Source organism: Chenopodium album, chromosome 4 (genome assembly GCF_948465745.1).
Source record: "Chenopodium album chromosome 4, dcCheAlbu1.1, whole genome shotgun sequence".
Lineage (NCBI taxonomy): Eukaryota > Viridiplantae > Streptophyta > Magnoliopsida > Caryophyllales > Amaranthaceae > Chenopodium > Chenopodium album.
The window spans coordinates 46,940,593-46,959,982 of NC_137837.1; positions in this window are offsets into that span (position 1 = coordinate 46,940,593).

A 19,390-nucleotide genomic window follows, 5' to 3' on the forward strand; every position below is an offset into this window, starting at 1 on the left:
TTATTATAAGTTATTTAAAGTGAGTTTAAGTTGCTGGAAATTGTGTATACAAGGGTAATTAATATAGTATTATTGTCCCTTTATGTAGGAGACTTGGTTCGAGAATTGTTGTAGAGTACTCGGTTATTTTAAGAGCTTATTTGAGGTACGTACGCGTACTTAGCATAATTTGGTGATGTAGAATCATGCTAGGTTTGTTTGTAATTGATTATAAGTAGAATCATGCTAAGGTTTATGTATGGAATTGTGAGTTTATGGTGTTTGTGATTGAATGGTGAAGCATTAATTATTTGTGATGGTTTATGGATTGGAAAATTGTATTTTATGCATGTTGTGTTTGAACCACATTTTTATTTATGGCATGTTAGAAGACATGATTAATTAAACTACATGTTTAATTATGTTTGGAATATTGAAAAGGAATTTTATTATGGTTCAAATAATTTTTATTGATGCTTTAAGCATGAGGAAGGAGCTATATAAGTGTCTAGGTACACAAGGAATAAATTGTATGTTGGTGCCTTTGTGCACTTAAGGTGTTTTTAACACCGAGGGATAGGATTTTTGGCGCATTATGCGTTTAAGGTGTCTTTGACACTGAGGTAGAATTAAAAAGGGTTCAACATTAAATAATATGTGGTCACTAATTATTCAAGAATTAAATTGGTATGTTTGTTTGATTGAATTATTATTGTTGATTGACTTATTATGCTTTGAGAGTCATCACCAAGTCTAATAATATGTAAATAACGTAAAGTGAAAGAGATTACGCACTAAAACTCTTGGAACGTATATACCTTGAGTATGAACATATGGGGGGAGTTATGTGACTTTATATTTGATCATAACTTCTAACAGAGTACAGGACGCTGTATATTCCTTTTTATTATTATTATGCGCTGGAATTCCGCCACCTATGTGTGGCACAGGTTTGTTGCTGGCACGGTTAGCTCCCGTGTCAGTTAACCTCAAATTTATTTGGGGGAGATTAATAGGTGGAAACCCGTTCGATGCGTAATCAATGCAAAATGAATTAATTAGTGTCTAGTCATTGTGTCTTGTTGATTGGTGTGTATGCTTGTGAACAGGTGCAATGAGGTAAGTGTGTGTTGATAGGTGAAAGCATGTTAGTGTGGCTAATTTACGCTTATGTACTCAGCTTTGCTGATTGTGTGTGTGTTTGTGTATTTGGCCATGTCTTTATCTTGGCCCTATGATGACCCATTTTTAATGGAGAGTAGTGGAGACAAGTAGAGATAAGCTTTTCAGGTATTGAGGCATATTCATGATGGGGCACGAGTGAAGAGCGAATCATGTTAGTTTATATTAGTTACAATGTGTTTCTGCTTTAATTATTTATGCTAATATTTATATGTGGAGCTAATATCAAGTTTGGATTTGGTTTGGTTTTTAATAAGGGCCTTTAATGGTTCCAAGTTGTAGGTTGATTTTCATTTTACTTCGCTCATTTTGGTTTTAACTTTACTTTCGTTTGGTTAGCTTTTCAAGTTGGTTCGTTTTGGAAAGGTTTTTAAAATTAGTCTTCCGCTGTGTATCTTTGATATTTGCCTTAACCGTTTTCACGGTGGCGGTAATGTCTTAGATATTCCTATTTAAAGTTTGATACAGGGCAAAACATGTATTTTAAAATAAAGGAATTTCTAGGGTGTTACAAAAGGTATACCCTGCCCCATAAGTGGATGATCATATAAAGACTTAGGGCCTGTTCCGATTGACTAAACTCAGCTGAACTGAACTGAACTGAACTGAACTGAACTGAGCTGAGCTGAGCTGAGCTGAACTGAACTTAACTGAACTGAATTGAACTGAACTGAACTGAGCTGAACTGAACTGAACTGAACTGAACTAAACTGAACTTATTAATTAGTGATTTTTAACTACGGATTAGTGATCTTTGATTATTTATTACTATACATATGTGTATATACAAATGTACATATTAAAATATTTACGAAAAATATACTATATAATTATAAAATTTATGGAAAATATATTAAAAACTTGAAACCTCTAAACATTTTAAACATATAAACTATTTAATTTAAAAATAAAATAGTATTATGACAAAAGAACACAAAACACTTACATGTATCTAACCCATTTAAACAAATTTTTTTTAAAAAAATATTTTTTTAAAAAAATCAAAAAAAAAAAAAACAAGAAAAGCTAAAATTTGCTACGGCCCAACACCTTAACTCACTCTCTTTTCCTTTAATTAATAACAAATCTTACAAATAAAGAATTAAAGATGCTCTAACCCCAAATAAAGAGAAAAAAACCCCAAAAACCTATCTCCTTCCTCCTGCAGTCACCAGTTCGGTAGTGCCCCAAACAAACACAAAAAGCCCCAACAAAGCTATCTCCTTCCTCCTGTAGTCCACTAGATCGGCGGTGCCCAGCCGGTTGATTGGATTTTTCGGCGGCCTGAAGGTGTCCAAGCTAAGGTTAGTGTTAATACTCTGCCTAGTTTGTTTTAGATAGTTCTGTTTTGGATAGGTTAGTATCATTCCTCCTTTAGTATTAGATAGATCTGTTTTGTTAGCTGAATATTCTTCCTTTTGGTTAGTTTTTCTTTATTGTTGGAGTTAAGCACCAGTGTAGGTACTTAACTTTCCCAAAAATCGCAAATAAGGTACTCACCTTTCACTTGTTGCAAATTGGGTACTAAACTATAGGATAGTACTTGCCGGAGAGAATATTCCGGCCACTTTACCTGTTCTAACCTGTTATAACCGGTTTGAGATAGTATTAAAAAATAAAAAAAATAAAAAAAGCATTTAAGGTGATGTTAATGTGTAGGGAATATTTCAAGCGTTAATCCCCTAGCTTGAACCCCATTGTGATCATACACTAAAGTACGGTGGCGTCCAAAGGGAAAGAAGATAGAGCAAAAGAGTCGCCAACAAGTTTTTTTAGGAACTTGTAAACCGTTCACGAGGTGAAGGTTACACCCCTTAACGATCCAAGAGATCGTCAACTCCATAAGGTCTTGAACCAAATAGGGTTCGGGGATGAAGGTACAAATCCAACCTAAAAGAGATTGAACCTGCCCTAATAATAGGTCTCTACTTTATTCAGATCGTATTCATGTGCGCTTTCTGACTAACATGCAATCAATAGGATTAGCCCTAAACCTGTTTAATCTATGTTGGTTGAATATTAATGCACAAATAAATCTATTATTGGCGATCACTTGAATTATAACCATATTAACCCTAAACAAGATTATTAATTATCTTATTAAGCGTGATTACAAGTACCAAATTCCCTTTAAACATGTATAAAAGGCGTGATCAAGCAATAAAAATAAATATCAAACAACATAATGAATAATCATAAAAATAATCAATATAATAATTATAAACATAATCATAAATCATGTTAAAGCATAATAATAGCAAGATCCTAGTCATAATACTAACAAGATTAATAACAAACCCTAGCATGTCACTAAACAATAAATATCAAAGCTTAACCCTAACATGATACTAACAATCATAAATATTAGGAAGAACATAGGAAGCATCGTACTTTTAATCATACTTGATATTAAATTTACCCTAGACATGATACTAGGAATCATAATAACAATCTAAGCATGAATTCTATATCATAACATCAATAAAACCATTAAAGTACTTACTTTGATGCCTCGTAGCTCTTTCTAATAACAAAATACACACGTTAGTAACTTCAAGGAAAATAATAAAATCAACAATTAAATTAAATAATGAAAAGAGAGATTTGGGACCAAACCCTCATAAATTAAACCTTTCACGTCTAGGGCGAAGGCAACTTCGAATATGGCTAGGTGTTTCTAGATCTAGTGAATGCGGAATTTTTATATTTGACAGAAGCTAGTTTAGAAAAGAGAGAGAGAGAGAATAATCAAGAGAATCTTGATGAGAGTTGGTGAATGAAAACGGAGTTTTTACGACGTTATTTATAAAGAAAATCAGCCAAAAAGATAAAATATCAAAACAGAGTTCTAGCGCAAACAAAACTGAATTAGCGCCAACGCTGGCCATTGGCGCCAGGCGCCAACGTTAGCGCCAGGCCTACAGCTGGCGTTTGGCGCTGATCCAGAAAATCACACGTTTTCTTAAAATCAGATAAAAATTGCCGTACAGGAGGATAAAATCGTATTTCCCTCAAAAACGCTCTTTGATTCTAATTAAAATTGTGAAAAGTCAACAAAAGTCAATTTATCAATGCTAATTGAATTAGGAATGAAAAGAACCTTCTAGAAGAATCTAGAAGACTAAAACCATTCCTAATTGCATTAGGAATGATAAATCTATATTAGGCCCTCCCCTAGATCATTGGGCCGCATGTAAGGCTCAAACTGGGCCCAGTTTAGTAAATTGGCCATAACTTCCTCAATATTCATCGGAATTGGGCTTATAATATATCGTTGGAAAGCTCTTGTCAAGCCCCATCCAACTACACTACTATTTGACCCATATTATGGACCAACCAAAGTGGATTGTATTTTTTCTTAAAATAAGTTTTCAAAAACAGAGAGAAGAAAAAAGAAATTAAAACTATCCGCAATACTAGACTTTCAACACTTTCACTTCATTCGATTATAATTCGACGTGAAAGATACTCATCACTGGGTTTGGTTTTGGAGAGACACAAATGGGTGTCTACAGAAGCCCCCACTTTGACTAAGTTTCGAGAAACGCAAGTTTCAAAAACAAAAGTCAAAGTATCGATAGGGACGGAGAATGATTCAGAACGTTCTGCGATCCTAAATCATTCTTGGAACGTCGATACCTGCAAAACTAGCGTTAGTTAAAACAGATAAAAGAGTTAAGAAACGCGTATCTTGCACCGTCGAGCACACGTCTCTAAAAGTAACCGATTTGCTGCTGCTTTACTGTTGTTTTGATGACCTCTTGCCAAGAGAATGACATCCCGCTTGAAAACTGCTACGCTTGTAACTACTTCCAATATAGAAGACTGCTTCGCCTGAAACGATCCTCTCCCGCTTTGATAATATTCCACGTCCAAGGGAATACTGTCGAAGATTGTTTCGCTTGAAACAATCCTCTTCCGCATTGATAATATTCCACGTCCAAGGGAATACCATCGAAGATTGTTTTGCTTGAAACAATCCCCATCCGCATTGATAATAGTCCACGTCCAAGGGAATACTATCGAAGATTACTTCGCTTGAAATAATCTTCTTCCGCTTTATGACCATCTTCCATGTCTAAGGGAACATGGTCGAAGACAACTTCGCTTGAAATTACCTTTAGTTTTTTGTGACAACTCTCCACAATCTAGGGAATTTTGTTGAAGATATCCTCACTTGAAGCTATCCTCATTTGTTGCGATAATTTTCCAAAGAAATTACCGAAGATCTCCGCTTGTCGATCTTTAAAAGCTCGCTTGAACTTTGCTTCCGCTATGCCTGTACGTCGACGCTTTTGCTGCTTTTGAATCTGTACGTCGGTGCCTTTTGCGAATGAACCACTATGTCGGTGCCTTTTGCAAATGAACCACTATGTCGGTGCCTTTTGTTAATGAGCCAATGCTTAGGCGTTTTAAGCTAAGTGAGACGATCTTTCATCAGGTCGATCACTTTGTGCAATCAGGTCGATTACTAAAAATCATGTCAAATTGCTTAGAGGGGCTAACTGGCATACCAAAGAACCCAAAATATATTCCAAAAAGGTAGAACAACCTCACTGAGTGGCTGAGTGTCCTGGCGCCGCTGAAAAAGCATCAGCGCCACACAACTGGCCTTAGCACCAGGCGCTGGGATCGGCGTCAGGCGCCAAGCCTGATTGTTGACGCCAAAGCCTAGCGCTTCACGCCAGAACGCGGTTTTCCTTAAATACCCCTTTCTTCTTCATTTTCGCTGTTTTGCTCATCGTGTTTGCTCGAAAATTCGCATAATTTCATTTGCTTCGTTCTTACTCGTTTCTCAACCAAATTCACTCAAATTTGTTGCAAATCAAAGCTCTTTTCATCCATTTTCCCGATCTATGTAAGTTTTCTTCAAACTCACACCGGTTTTTATGAATTTTGCACATGTTTATACTCGAATTTCATGAAATTTTGAAATTTAGAATGCTTAATTCTCTTTATTTATCAAATTTTATGCCATTAAATTGCTTGATTATGTTTATATATTGCCTAGGGAGTAATTTGAGACTTGTTTGACTCAATTTGGTGAAGAAATGAGCAAATTGCCATTGTTGGACCTCTTGAGGTCGGGAATGCAATGTGACTTGTTCTTGGTGTTTTTTGCTAGCAATTCTTGTCAAATTTGTCACGATAATTACTATAGTATTGCAAGAAATTTTTTGATTGCTTAAAAAATGTCGTTATGCTCAATTTGAATTTGTGCTCTGTTTTAGTACTACGTACTCTGTTTTTTGCGAACATAGTATCATGCGGCTAGGCGAACCTTAGGTACTTAGAACCTTAATTTATGATAATTCTGCACAATGTAGCATGGCTAGACAGTGAGGCTCTGGTTCACAATCTCGAGACACTCGACGAGAGCATGAGCCCGTGGAGGACGATGCCGCACCATCCACTTCACTTGGTCGACTCCCCGAGTGGGATGAGCGAACCCTGTACTTTTCCCCCGTCCACCACATTTCAAAGAGGGTGAGACGGGGCATCACCGTTGGGAGAACGCGTTGTCACGGTTCCGGCTGTGACGGTTTAGGCGACCTGTACAAGATGTACATCGCCAGGGACGTCGAGACGAGACTCCTATGGGAGTCCTGCGGTATCACTGCGTTGTTTTAGACCTCCGAGGCGATGGTTGCCTCCAGCGGGGGTCACCATGTAGTGCGTGCTCTGGTGGAGTTCTTCTGGGACACCACCAACACTTTCCACTTTCCCTGGGGTGAGATGATGGTCACACCAACCGACTTCAGTCTCATCACAGGACTGGAGTTCAGCTCCGTGCCACTGCCGTTCGACAGTGGGATCGACGTCTTTTCTCCCGAGGTCGAGGAGCTGTTGGGGCCGATTACCATTCGGGCCCGAGCTGAGGTCGAGTCGTCTCAGTTCAGTGCTAGGGGGATTCGCCACTCGACTCTGGCAGCGGCTTTCGATGATGGTGCGACCACCCAAGAGCAGCGGGTGGGCATCTTTGCGCTTATTTTGTTGTCAGGGACGTTCTCCCCTGACAAGGGTAGTAGGGCGCTGCTTTACTACCTTCCTATTGTCCGCGATCTACACCGGATCGGGACTTATGACTGGGCCAGCTTAGCCTATGCTGACTTCATTCGTGCGCTGAGGGACTCATGTCGACACCGGTCCTTTGGGACGAATGTTGCTTTGTCCGGATTTTGGAGGGTCGTAGAGGTAAACATTATTCCCTATAAAGTTTAGCTCTACATTTTAGCTAGCACTTGCTGATAATTTTAACTCCTTGTAGATCTGGTTCTACGAGTACTTCCCTTCTGCTGCGCCGACAAGACCGTCGCCGCGCAGGTTTCCAGTGAGTGCTTCTTGGGGCAGTCGCCGTGTGGGGATGTCCACTGTGTATGTCCGGGACTGGATCATTGCGGTATGATTCTTTTCTTATTTTCCATTTTGTGATGTTTTAGGTAGGTTCTTGCCTGATTGATGCTCTTTGCAGGAGCCTGAGGTGGTGTACCGGCCGTGGGTCGGCCTGGCAGTCCCTGGGTTAGCCGCACAGTATTCTGCTGAGCGTCGCTATTTCCTGGGGACTTATGGAGCGATCGCATACTTAGGAGAGAGGGTTGCTAGACAGCATTCCTCCGATACCTTTGTCGTTTCTGCTCCTCCACCACGTCACATGTTTGACGCCGCGAGGTTGTTAACAATGTCAGAGGGAGTTGGTACCCCTTTGCGATCTTGCACGATCCCTGGGCGATGCTATGCGGAGAAGCTACTGCCATTGTTAGCTCCAGTTCCTGTACCGACTGAGGATGTGGCGGTACGATTTTTCAGCTTTTATCTTTCGTTAAGTATCCCCCAAGTAATGCTTTACTGACTTTGTTTTGCTTTATCAGGACGATGCTGCTGAGTTCGTGCCACCCCGTATGTCTATCCATTACCAGGGGACATACGGGCCGATTGAGGAAATGATTCCTCCGTCTCCTAAGGACGAGCGCTTCGTAGAGCGGTCGATACCTCGCCACCAGACTCGGGTAAGCTTATTTATTTGCAACTTTTGTCCATATATATTATGCATGTTTACTGACTTATTTCTTTGACAGTTCTCGCGCGAGGTGGTTTCGGCGTTGGCACGATGTATAGATGCCTTCCGGAGCCAGCTTGTTCGGACGAGGAATGTGGCTACCTGCCGTCGGGACGACGCCGTTCAGGAGGTAGTCTCCCTTTTATATGTTTTTGCATTACCGCTTCGATTTTGCCTTGTTTCCGATTTAATTCTTTTTGCAAGGTCAGCCTATTGCTTCTCATACCCGCACGAGACCTGAGGTGCGGAGGGATCCGGCGAGGTCTAGCTCGAGACGTCGCCGCACTACGTCAAGGGGTAGAGGCGGTCGCTCTGAGGCTGCCCGTGCTGATGTGGCAGAGGGCTCGGGTTCTTCCTTTGAGGGTGCTCATGCTGCACCAGTAGGTCAGGGAGAGGCTACCTCGGCTCTTAGAGGTGGTGGGATGTTTGAGGTTGGCTTGTCGTCGCAGCAGCCTCCGCAACCTCAGCCTCAGGTTGATCTTGGGTGGAGTGGACCCGTGCTGAGTTTTCCTCCTCTCGAGGAGACTGGAGCTGGAGCCGGAGCTGGTGGAGAGGTTACTCCTCGTACGACGCAGTTTTACGAGATGATGGGTGTACGTCCCCCGGCGCCGTTTGTTCCTGTGCTTTTTTTATTTTGACTTTTTATAGAACTTTGCCTTTTAGTTAGACTCATTTTTTAGACATATTTTGTATATACATACTATTATTAGTTTATTTTATTATCATGTATTTTTCATTTTTTATTTATATTATTATGTGTGTGTTTGTGTGTGCAAGAAAGTGTGACAAGTAATATTGCGCAAAAATTCCAACATTTTTATTATTGATGGAGGGTATCCGACTTTCTCCCCCAAAAAGAAAAATGAAAAAAGGAAAAGGCAAATAAAAACTTGGGTTTATAAAAAACTTGGAAATTAACCTAAATAAAATCCAAAAAAGAATAATATAATAATATAATAGCTATATTAATTAAAAAAAGAATCAAAATATGTTTAGAAAAGATAAGGGGTCGTAAAGTCATTAGTGAATTAAGGTAAAAACGCGGTTTTAGAAAGCGCGTATGACGAGGTAAATTGGCGCCAGCTGGCGCCACGTGTATTGGTGTAGCGCCAGGCGCTACACTTAGCGTGTGGCGCCAAGCTTTGGTGTCTGGAGCCAATCGCGGCGTCTAGCGCCAAGTAGCGCTGACTCCGTATTCTACCCCGATTAAAACTGCTCCTAATTCGTGCATAAATAGCCCCCTGCCCAGCCAATTCTTTTCATAATTTCAGCAAATAAAATAATTCCGATTGACTAAAGTGGATGATCATATAAAGACTTAGGGCCTGTTCCGATTGACTAAACTCAGCTGAACTGAACTGAACTGAACTGAACTGAACTGAGCTGAGCTGAGCTGAGCTGAACTGAACTTAACTGAACTGAATTGAACTGAACTGAACTGAGCTGAACTGAACTGAACTGAACTGAACTAAACTGAACTTATTAATTAGTGATTTTTAACTACGGATTAGTGATCTTTGATTATTTATTACTATACATATGTGTATATACAAATGTACATATTAAAATATTTACGAAAAATATACTATATAATTATAAAATTTATGGAAAATATATTAAAAACTTGAAACCTCTAAACATTTTAAACATATAAACTATTTAATTTAAAAATAAAATAGTATTATGACAAAAGAACACAAAACACTTACATGTATCTAACCCATTTAAACAAATTTTTTTTAAAAAAATATTTTTTTAAAAAAATCAAAAAAAAAAAAACAAGAAAAGCTAAAATTTGCTACGGCCCAACACCTTAACTCACTCTCTTTTCCTTTAATTAATAACAAATCTTACAAATAAAGAATTAAAGATGCTCTAACCCCAAATAAAGAGAAAAAAACCCCAAAAACCTATCTCCTTCCTCCTGCAGTCACCAGTTCGGTAGTGCCCCAAACAAACACAAAAAGCCCCAACAAAGCTATCTCCTTCCTCCTGTAGTCCACTAGATCGGCGGTGCCCAGCCGGTTGATTGGATTTTTCGGCGGCCTGAAGGTGTCCAAGCTAAGGTTAGTGTTAATACTCTGCCTAGTTTGTTTTAGATAGTTCTGTTTTGGATAGGTTAGTATCATTCCTCCTTTAGTATTAGATAGATCTGTTTTGTTAGCTGAATATTCTTCCTTTTGGTTAGTTTTTCTTTATTGTTGGAGTTAAGCACCAGTGTAGGTACTTAACTTTCCCAAAAATCGCAAATAAGGTACTCACCTTTCACTTGTTGCAAATTGGGTACTAAACTATAGGATAGTACTTGCCGAAGAGAATATTCCGGCCACTTTACCTGTTCTAACCTGTTATAACCGGTTTGAGATAGTATTAAAAAATAAAAAAAATAAAAAAAGCATTTAAGGTGATGTTAATGTGTAGGGAATATTTCAAGCGTTAATCCCCTAGCTTGAACCCCATTGTGATCATACACTAAAGTACGGTGGCGTCCAAAGGGAAAGAAGATAGAGCAAAAGAGTCGCCAACAAGTTTTTTTAGGAACTTGTAAACCGTTCACGAGGTGAAGGTTACACCCCTTAACGATCCAAGAGATCGTCAACTCCATAAGGTCTTGAACCAAATAGGGTTCGGGGATGAAGGTACAAATCCAACCTAAAAGAGATTGAACCTGCCCTAATAATAGGTCTCTACTTTATTCAGATCGTATTCATGTGCGCTTTCTGACTAACATGCAATCAATAGGATTAGCCCTAAACCTGTTTAATCTATGTTGGTTGAATATTAATGCACAAATAAATCTATTATTGGCGATCACTTGAATTATAACCATATTAACCCTAAACAAGATTATTAATTATCTTATTAAGCGTGATTACAAGTACCAAATTCCCTTTAAACATGTATAAAAGGCGTGATCAAGCAATAAAAATAAATATCAAACAACATAATGAATAATCATAAAAATAATCAATATAATAATTATAAACATAATCATAAATCATGTTAAAGCATAATAATAGCAAGATCCTAGTCATAATACTAACAAGATTAATAACAAACCCTAGCATGTCACTAAACAATAAATATCAAAGCTTAACCCTAACATGATACTAACAATCATAAATATTAGGAAGAACATAGGAAGCATCGTACTTTTAATCATACTTGATATTAAATTTACCCTAGACATGATACTAGGAATCATAATAACAATCTAAGCATGAATTCTATATCATATTATCAATAAAACCATTAAAGTACTTACTTTGATGCCTCGTAGCTCTTTCTAATAACAAAATACACACGTTAGTAACTTCAAGGAAAATAATAAAATCAACAATTAAATTAAATAATGAAAAGAGAGATTTGGGACCAAACCCTCATAAATTAAACCTTTCACGTCTAGGGCGAAGGCAACTTCGAATATGGCTAGGTGTTTCTAGATCTAGTGAATGCGGAATTTTTATATTTGACAGAAGCTAGTTTAGAAAAGAGAGAGAGAGAGAATAATCAAGAGAATCTTGATGAGAGTTGGTGAATGAAAACGGAGTTTTTACGACGTTATTTATAAAGAAAATCAGCCAAAAAGATAAAATATCAAAACAGAGTTGTAGCGCAAACAAAACTGAATTAGCGCCAACGCTGGCCATTGGCGCCAGGCGCCAACGTTAGCGCCAGGCCTACAGCTGGCGTTTGGCGCTGATCCAGAAAATCACACGTTTTCTTAAAATCAGATAAAAATTGCCGTACAGGAGGATAAAATCGTATTTCCCTCAAAAACGCTCTTTGATTCTAATTAAAATTGTGAAAAGTCAACAAAAGTCAATTTATCAATGCTAATTGAATTAGGAATGAAAAGAACCTTCTAGAAGAATCTAGAAGACTAAAACCATTCCTAATTGCATTAGGAATGATAAATCTATATTAGGCCCTCCCCTAGATCATTGGGCCGCATGTAAGGCTCAAACTGGGCCCAGTTTAGTAAATTGGCCATAACTTCCTCAATATTCATCGGAATTGGGCTTATAATATATCGTTGGAAAGCTCTTGTCAAGCCCCATCCAACTACACTACTATTTGACCCATATTATGGACCAACCAAAGTGGATTGTATTTTTTCTTAAAATAAGTTTTCAAAAACAGAGAGAAGAAAAAAGAAATTAAAACTATCCGCAATACTAGACTTTCCACACTTTCACTTCATTCGATTATAATTCGACGTGAAAGATACTCATCACTGGGTTTGGTTTTGGAGAGACACAAATGGGTGTCTACAGAAGCCCCCACTTTGACTAAGTTTCGAGAAACGCAAGTTTCAAAAACAAAAGTCAAAGTATCGATAGGGACGGAGAATGATTCAGAACGTTCTGCGATCCTAAATCATTCTTGGAACGTCGATACCTGCAAAACTAGCGTTAGTTAAAACAGATAAAAGAGTTAAGAAACGCGTATCTTGCACCGTCGAGCACACGTCTCTAAAAGTAACCGATTTGCTGCTGCTTTACTGTTGTTTTGATGACCTCTTGCCAAGAGAATGACATCCCGCTTGAAAACTGCTACGCTTGTAACTACTTCCAATATAGAAGACTGCTTCGCCTGAAACGATCCTCTCCCGCTTTGATAATATTCCACGTCCAAGGGAATACTGTCGAAGATTGTTTCGCTTGAAACAATCCTCTTCCGCATTGATAATATTCCACGTCCAAGGGAATACCATCGAAGATTGTTTTGCTTGAAACAATCCCCATCCGCATTGATAATAGTCCACGTCCAAGGGAATACTATCGAAGATTACTTCGCTTGAAATAATCTTCTTCCGCTTTATGACCATCTTCCATGTCTAAGGGAACATGGTCGAAGACAACTTCGCTTGAAATTACCTTTAGTTTTTTGTGACAACTCTCCACAATCTAGGGAATTTTGTTGAAGATATCCTCACTTGAAGCTATCCTCATTTGTTGCGATAATTTTCCAAAGAAATTACCGAAGATCTCCGCTTGTCGATCTTTAAAAGCTCGCTTGAACTTTGCTTCCGCTATGCCTGTACGTCGACGCTTTTGCTGCTTTTGAATCTGTACGTCGGTGCCTTTTGCGAATGAACCACTATGTCGGTGCCTTTTGCAAATGAACCACTATGTCGGTGCCTTTTGTTAATGAGCCAATGCTTAGGCGTTTTAAGCTAAGTGAGACGATCTTTCATCAGGTCGATCACTTTGTGCAATCAGGTCGATTACTAAAAATCATGTCAAATTGCTTAGAGGGGCTAACTGGCATACCAAAGAACCCAAAATATATTCCAAAAAGGTAGAACAACCTCACTGAGTGGCTGAGTGTCCTGGCGCCGCTGAAAAAGCATCAGCGCCACACAACTGGCCTTAGCACCAGGCGCTGGGATCGGCGTCAGGCGCCAAGCCTGATTGTTGACGCCAAAGCCTAGCGCTTCGCGCCAGAACGCGGTTTTCCTTAAATACCCCTTTCTTCTTCATTTTCGCTGTTTTGCTCATCGTGTTTGCTCGAAAATTCGCATAATTTCATTTGCTTCGTTCTTACTCGTTTCTCAACCAAATTCACTCAAATTTGTTGCAAATCAAAGCTCTTTTCATCCATTTTCCCGATCTATGTAAGTTTTCTTCAAACTCACACCGGTTTTTATGAATTTTGCACATGTTTATACTCGAATTTCATGAAATTTTGAAATTTAGAATGCTTAATTCTCTTTATTTATCAAATTTTATGCCATTAAATTGCTTGATTATGTTTATATATTGCCTAGGGAGTAATTTGAGACTTGTTTGACTCAATTTGGTGAAGAAATGAGCAAATTGCCATTGTTGGACCTCTTGAGGTCGGGAATGCAATGTGACTTGTTCTTGGTGTTTTTTGCTAGCAATTCTTGTCAAATTTGTCACGATAATTACTATAGTATTGCAAGAAATTTTTTGATTGCTTAAAAAATGTCGTTATGCTCAATTTGAATTTGTGCTCTGTTTTAGTACTACGTACTCTGTTTTTTGCGAACATAGTATCATGCGGCTAGGCGAACCTTAGGTACTTAGAACCTTAATTTATGATAATTCTGCACAATGTAGCATGGCTAGACAGTGAGGCTCTGGTTCACAATCTCGAGACACTCGACGAGAGCATGAGCCCGTGGAGGACGATGCCGCACCATCCACTTCACTTGGTCGACTCCCCGAGTGGGATGAGCGAACCCTGTACTTTTCCCCCGTCCACCACATTTCAAAGAGGGTGAGACGGGGCATCACCGTTGGGAGAACGCGTTGTCACGGTTCCGGCTGTGACGGTTTAGGCGACCTGTACAAGATGTACATCGCCAGGGACGTCGAGACGAGACTCCTATGGGAGTCCTGCGGTATCACTGCGTTGTTTTAGACCTCCGAGGCGATGGTTGCCTCCAGCGGGGGTCACCATGTAGTGCGTGCTCTGGTGGAGTTCTTCTGGGACACCACCAACACTTTCCACTTTCCCTGGGGTGAGATGATGGTCACACCAACCGACTTCAGTCTCATCACAGGACTGGAGTTCAGCTCCGTGCCACTGCCGTTCGACAGTGGGATCGACGTCTTTTCTCCCGAGGTCGAGGAGCTGTTGGGGCCGATTACCATTCGGGCCCGAGCTGAGGTCGAGTCGTCTCAGTTCAGTGCTAGGGGGATTCGCCACTCGACTCTGGCAGCGGCTTTCGATGATGGTGCGACCACCCAAGAGCAGCGGGTGGGCATCTTTGCGCTTATTTTGTTGTCAGGGACGTTCTCCCCTGACAAGGGTAGTAGGGCGCTGCTTTACTACCTTCCTATTGTCCGCGATCTACACCGGATCGGGACTTATGACTGGGCCAGCTTAGCCTATGCTGACTTCATTCGTGCGCTGAGGGACTCATGTCGACACCGGTCCTTTGGGACGAATGTTGCTTTGTCCGGATTTTGGAGGGTCGTAGAGGTAAACATTATTCCCTATAAAGTTTAGCTCTACATTTTAGCTAGCACTTGCTGATAATTTTAACTCCTTGTAGATCTGGTTCTACGAGTACTTCCCTTCTGCTGCGCCGACAAGACCGTCGCCGCGCAGGTTTCCAGTGAGTGCTTCTTGGGGCAGTCGCCGTGTGGGGATGTCCACTGTGTATGTCCGGGACTGGATCATTGCGGTATGATTCTTTTCTTATTTTCCATTTTGTGATGTTTTAGGTAGGTTCTTGCCTGATTGATGCTCTTTGCAGGAGCCTGAGGTGGTGTACCGGCCGTGGGTCGGCCTGGCAGTCCCTGGGTTAGCCGCACAGTATTCTGCTGAGCGTCGCTATTTCCTGGGGACTTATGGAGCGATCGCATACTTAGGAGAGAGGGTTGCTAGACAGCATTCCTCCGATACCTTTGTCGTTTCTGCTCCTCCACCACGTCACATGTTTGACGCCGCGAGGTTGTTAACAATGTCAGAGGGAGTTGGTACCCCTTTGCGATCTTGCACGATCCCTGGGCGATGCTATGCGGAGAAGCTACTGCCATTGTTAGCTCCAGTTCCTGTACCGACTGAGGATGTGGCGGTACGATTTTTCAGCTTTTATCTTTCGTTAAGTATCCCCCAAGTAATGCTTTACTGACTTTGTTTTGCTTTATCAGGACGATGCTGCTGAGTTCGTGCCACCCCGTATGTCTATCCATTACCAGGGGACATACGGGCCGATTGAGGAAATGATTCCTCCGTCTCCTGAGGACGAGCGCTTCGTAGAGCGGTCGATACCTCGCCACCAGACTCGGGTAAGCTTATTTATTTGCAACTTTTGTCCATATATATTATGCATGTTTACTGACCTATTTCTTTGACAGTTCTCGCGCGAGGTGGTTTCGGCGTTGGCACGATGTATAGATGCCTTCCGGAGCCAGCTTGTTCGGACGAGGAATGTGGCTACCTGCCGTCGGGACGACGCCGTTCAGGAGGTAGTCTCCCTTTTATATGTTTTTGCATTACCGCTTCGATTTTGCCTTGTTTCCGATTTAATTCTTTTTGCAAGGTCAGCCTATTGCTTCTCATACCCGCACGAGACCTGAGGTGCGGAGGGATCCGGCGAGGTCTAGCTCGAGACGTCGCCGCACTACGTCAAGGGGTAGAGGCGGTCGCTCTGAGGCTGCCCGTGCTGATGTGGCAGAGGGCTCGGGTTCTTCCTTTGAGGGTGCTCATGCTGCACCAGTAGGTCAGGGAGAGGCTACCTCGGCTCTTAGAGGTGGTGGGATGTTTGAGGTTGGCTTGTCGTCGCAGCAGCCTCCGCAACCTCAGCCTCAGGTTGATCTTGGGTGGAGTGGACCCGTGCTGAGTTTTCCTCCTCTCGAGGAGACTGGAGCTGGAGCCGGAGCTGGTGGAGAGGTTACTCCTCGTACGACGCAGTTTTACGAGATGATGGGTGTACGTCCCCCGGCGCCGTTTGTTCCTGTGCTTTTTTTATTTTGACTTTTTATAGAACTTTGCCTTTTAGTTAGACTCATTTTTTAGACATATTTTGTATATACATACTATTATTAGTTTATTTTATTATCATGTATTTTTCATTTTTTATTTATATTATTATGTGTGTGTTTGTGTGTGCAAGAAAGTGTGACAAGTAATATTGCGCAAAAATTCCAACATTTTTATTATTGATGGAGGGTATCCGACTTTCTCCCCCAAAAAGAAAAATGAAAAAAGGAAAAGGCAAATAAAAACTTGGGTTTATAAAAAACTTGGAAATTAACCTAAATAAAATCCAAAAAAGAATAATATAATAATATAATAGCTATATTAATTAAAAAAAGAATCAAAATATGTTTAGAAAAGATAAGGGGTCGTAAAGTCATTAGTGAATTAAGGTAAAAACGCGGTTTTAGAAAGCGCGTATGACGAGGTAAATTGGCGCCAGCTGGCGCCACGTGTATTGGTGTAGCGCCAGGCGCTACACTTAGCGTGTGGCGCCAAGCTTTGGTGTCTGGAGCCAATCGCGGCGTCTAGCGCCAAGTAGCGCTGACTCCGTATTCTACCCCGATTAAAACTGCTCCTAATTCGTGCATAAATAGCCCCCTGCCCAGCCAATTCTTTTCATAATTTCAGCAAATAAAATAATTCTTGGCCTTAGAAAAATAATATCATGTCTCTAGTCACCAAAACTTTTACCCAATACACCCATGAATGGTGTCGGTCTCTTAATGCCAAAGAAAGAAAAGAATTAGACTTGTTTCACTTGGGGGGAATTTATGGTATCAAAGGGGTAGATCTTGACTTAGATTTTATTCATACCGCTCTAGAATATTGGGATGTTGATACTCATTGCTTTAGAATAGGGTATGATGAAATTAGCCCTTTGCCGGAAGAGTTTGGTGCTATTTTAGGTTTCCCTGCAATAGACCTTATAGTAATCCCTAGAATAGATGCATATTATTACAAGGATTTTGAACGCTTCTTCAATTTAAAAGAAAGGGATCTATCAAAAATAGTAGATGGCAACATAGTTAATTTGAAAGAATTTGCTCTCTCTCTGAATCTTTTCATATTTATAGAAGAAGGGCTTTCTTATTTTGCATGCTTAATCAATTTTTCCTTAGTAATGGTAAAAATAATGAGGGTCAATCAATTATAACCACCGTACTAGAACAAATTGAATCGGGGAGAAATCCAATGCCATTGATAGTTGGAGAGACTATGATTAGTCTTGATGAATTGAAAAGGAACCCAAAAGCACCTTTTCGAGGCTCTCCAATTTTATTACAGGTAGAAAAATAATATTTTTAATTAGAGAAATCAAAAAATATTTATTTTTGTATAGTAATAATAATTTATTTGCATTGCAATTTTTTACAGATGTGGCTAATGGAAAGGCTAGAATTAATTAGCCCTCCGGACAACATTGAGAAATACACTCCAAATTGCTTCATGAGGAGGAAGAAACGCTTCTCTAAAATGGGGCGCCATGAGTGGAGAAGGGTCTTCGAATCTCGCAATTTTGCTATCAAGTGGGTCATCCCGTGGTGGAAAATAGAAAGGATGGTTGGTGTTAACAAGCAACCTTTCTGCCGTCTTCCAAGTTTGTCCCGTATGACTTATTACTATCCCTGCAGGGTAAAAAGACAATACGGCTTGCTTCAGAATATTCCTTCCGGAGATCTTCATCCTCCCTACGAGTTCCCTGTCTCCCAGGAAGTATACAGATTTGATGCTTATTGGAGTGCTAGACCTTTGTGGGAAGTAATTACCCAAAAGGTTCCTCCTTCCTTGCCCAATGATGTGAAGAAGTGGTTGCTGAAGAAACCTTCAAAGGACTTGAAGAAAAATCAGGGTAAAACTGATGTGAAGAGTCGTCTAGGTGACAGGGTGATTCCTTCCAAGGAACGCTTAGGTGAAAGAGTAGAATTCAAAACACCTGCAATGCCTAGGAAGAAAAGTACTACCAAAGATAAGGGAAAAAGGAAAGCTGACACCACAGAGAAAAAAGCTTGGGTAGAAAAGAGGCATGGAGTCATAGCTGAAGGGGAAACCATCTACTCTAAGATTGAATGTAGGTCCTCTAAAGGATGCCTACTAGTTATGGATGAGGAGGAGGAAGCGGACAAAAATTGGAAAAGGGCTAGGAAAGAAAAGAAATATTAGGAACATTGCTTAATTTCAAATTATTAGACTTAGTTTATATTTTTTATTTAAAGATAATTTATTTCTGCTTTATTAAAATTCCATCAATAATGTAATTTTATTTTATTAATGAAATTTCAGCTTTTAATTAATTATTTACTTTAAATTTATTTTATTTAAGCAATGAAAACCGAAAAAATTAATTTTCCAGAAATTCTTCGAGTACGAAAGTCAAAAATTTTCCGAAAAACACCGAAATATGCCCAGAATTTAGCTGTGAATTGGCGTCGCGCCACAATGTCGTCGGCTGGCGCTGATGGTCGTTAGCTAGTGCCAGAGTTTTCTTTGCGACGCCGATCTTCTGTCGAATTTTTATTAATTCTGGGATGCGAGATTTTCGAAAAATAAAGTGGTCGCACCCGTAAAGGGTTGCCTACGTATCCTTTCTTAAGGAATCAGGCCAAACGTAGCTCTCTTGAGTATCCTACTCAAGTAATTATGGGTAGTATTTCTTAAGTTGGTCAAGATTTGTCATGTTCGAGAACTCATTGCCATCCATATCAGTTAGTT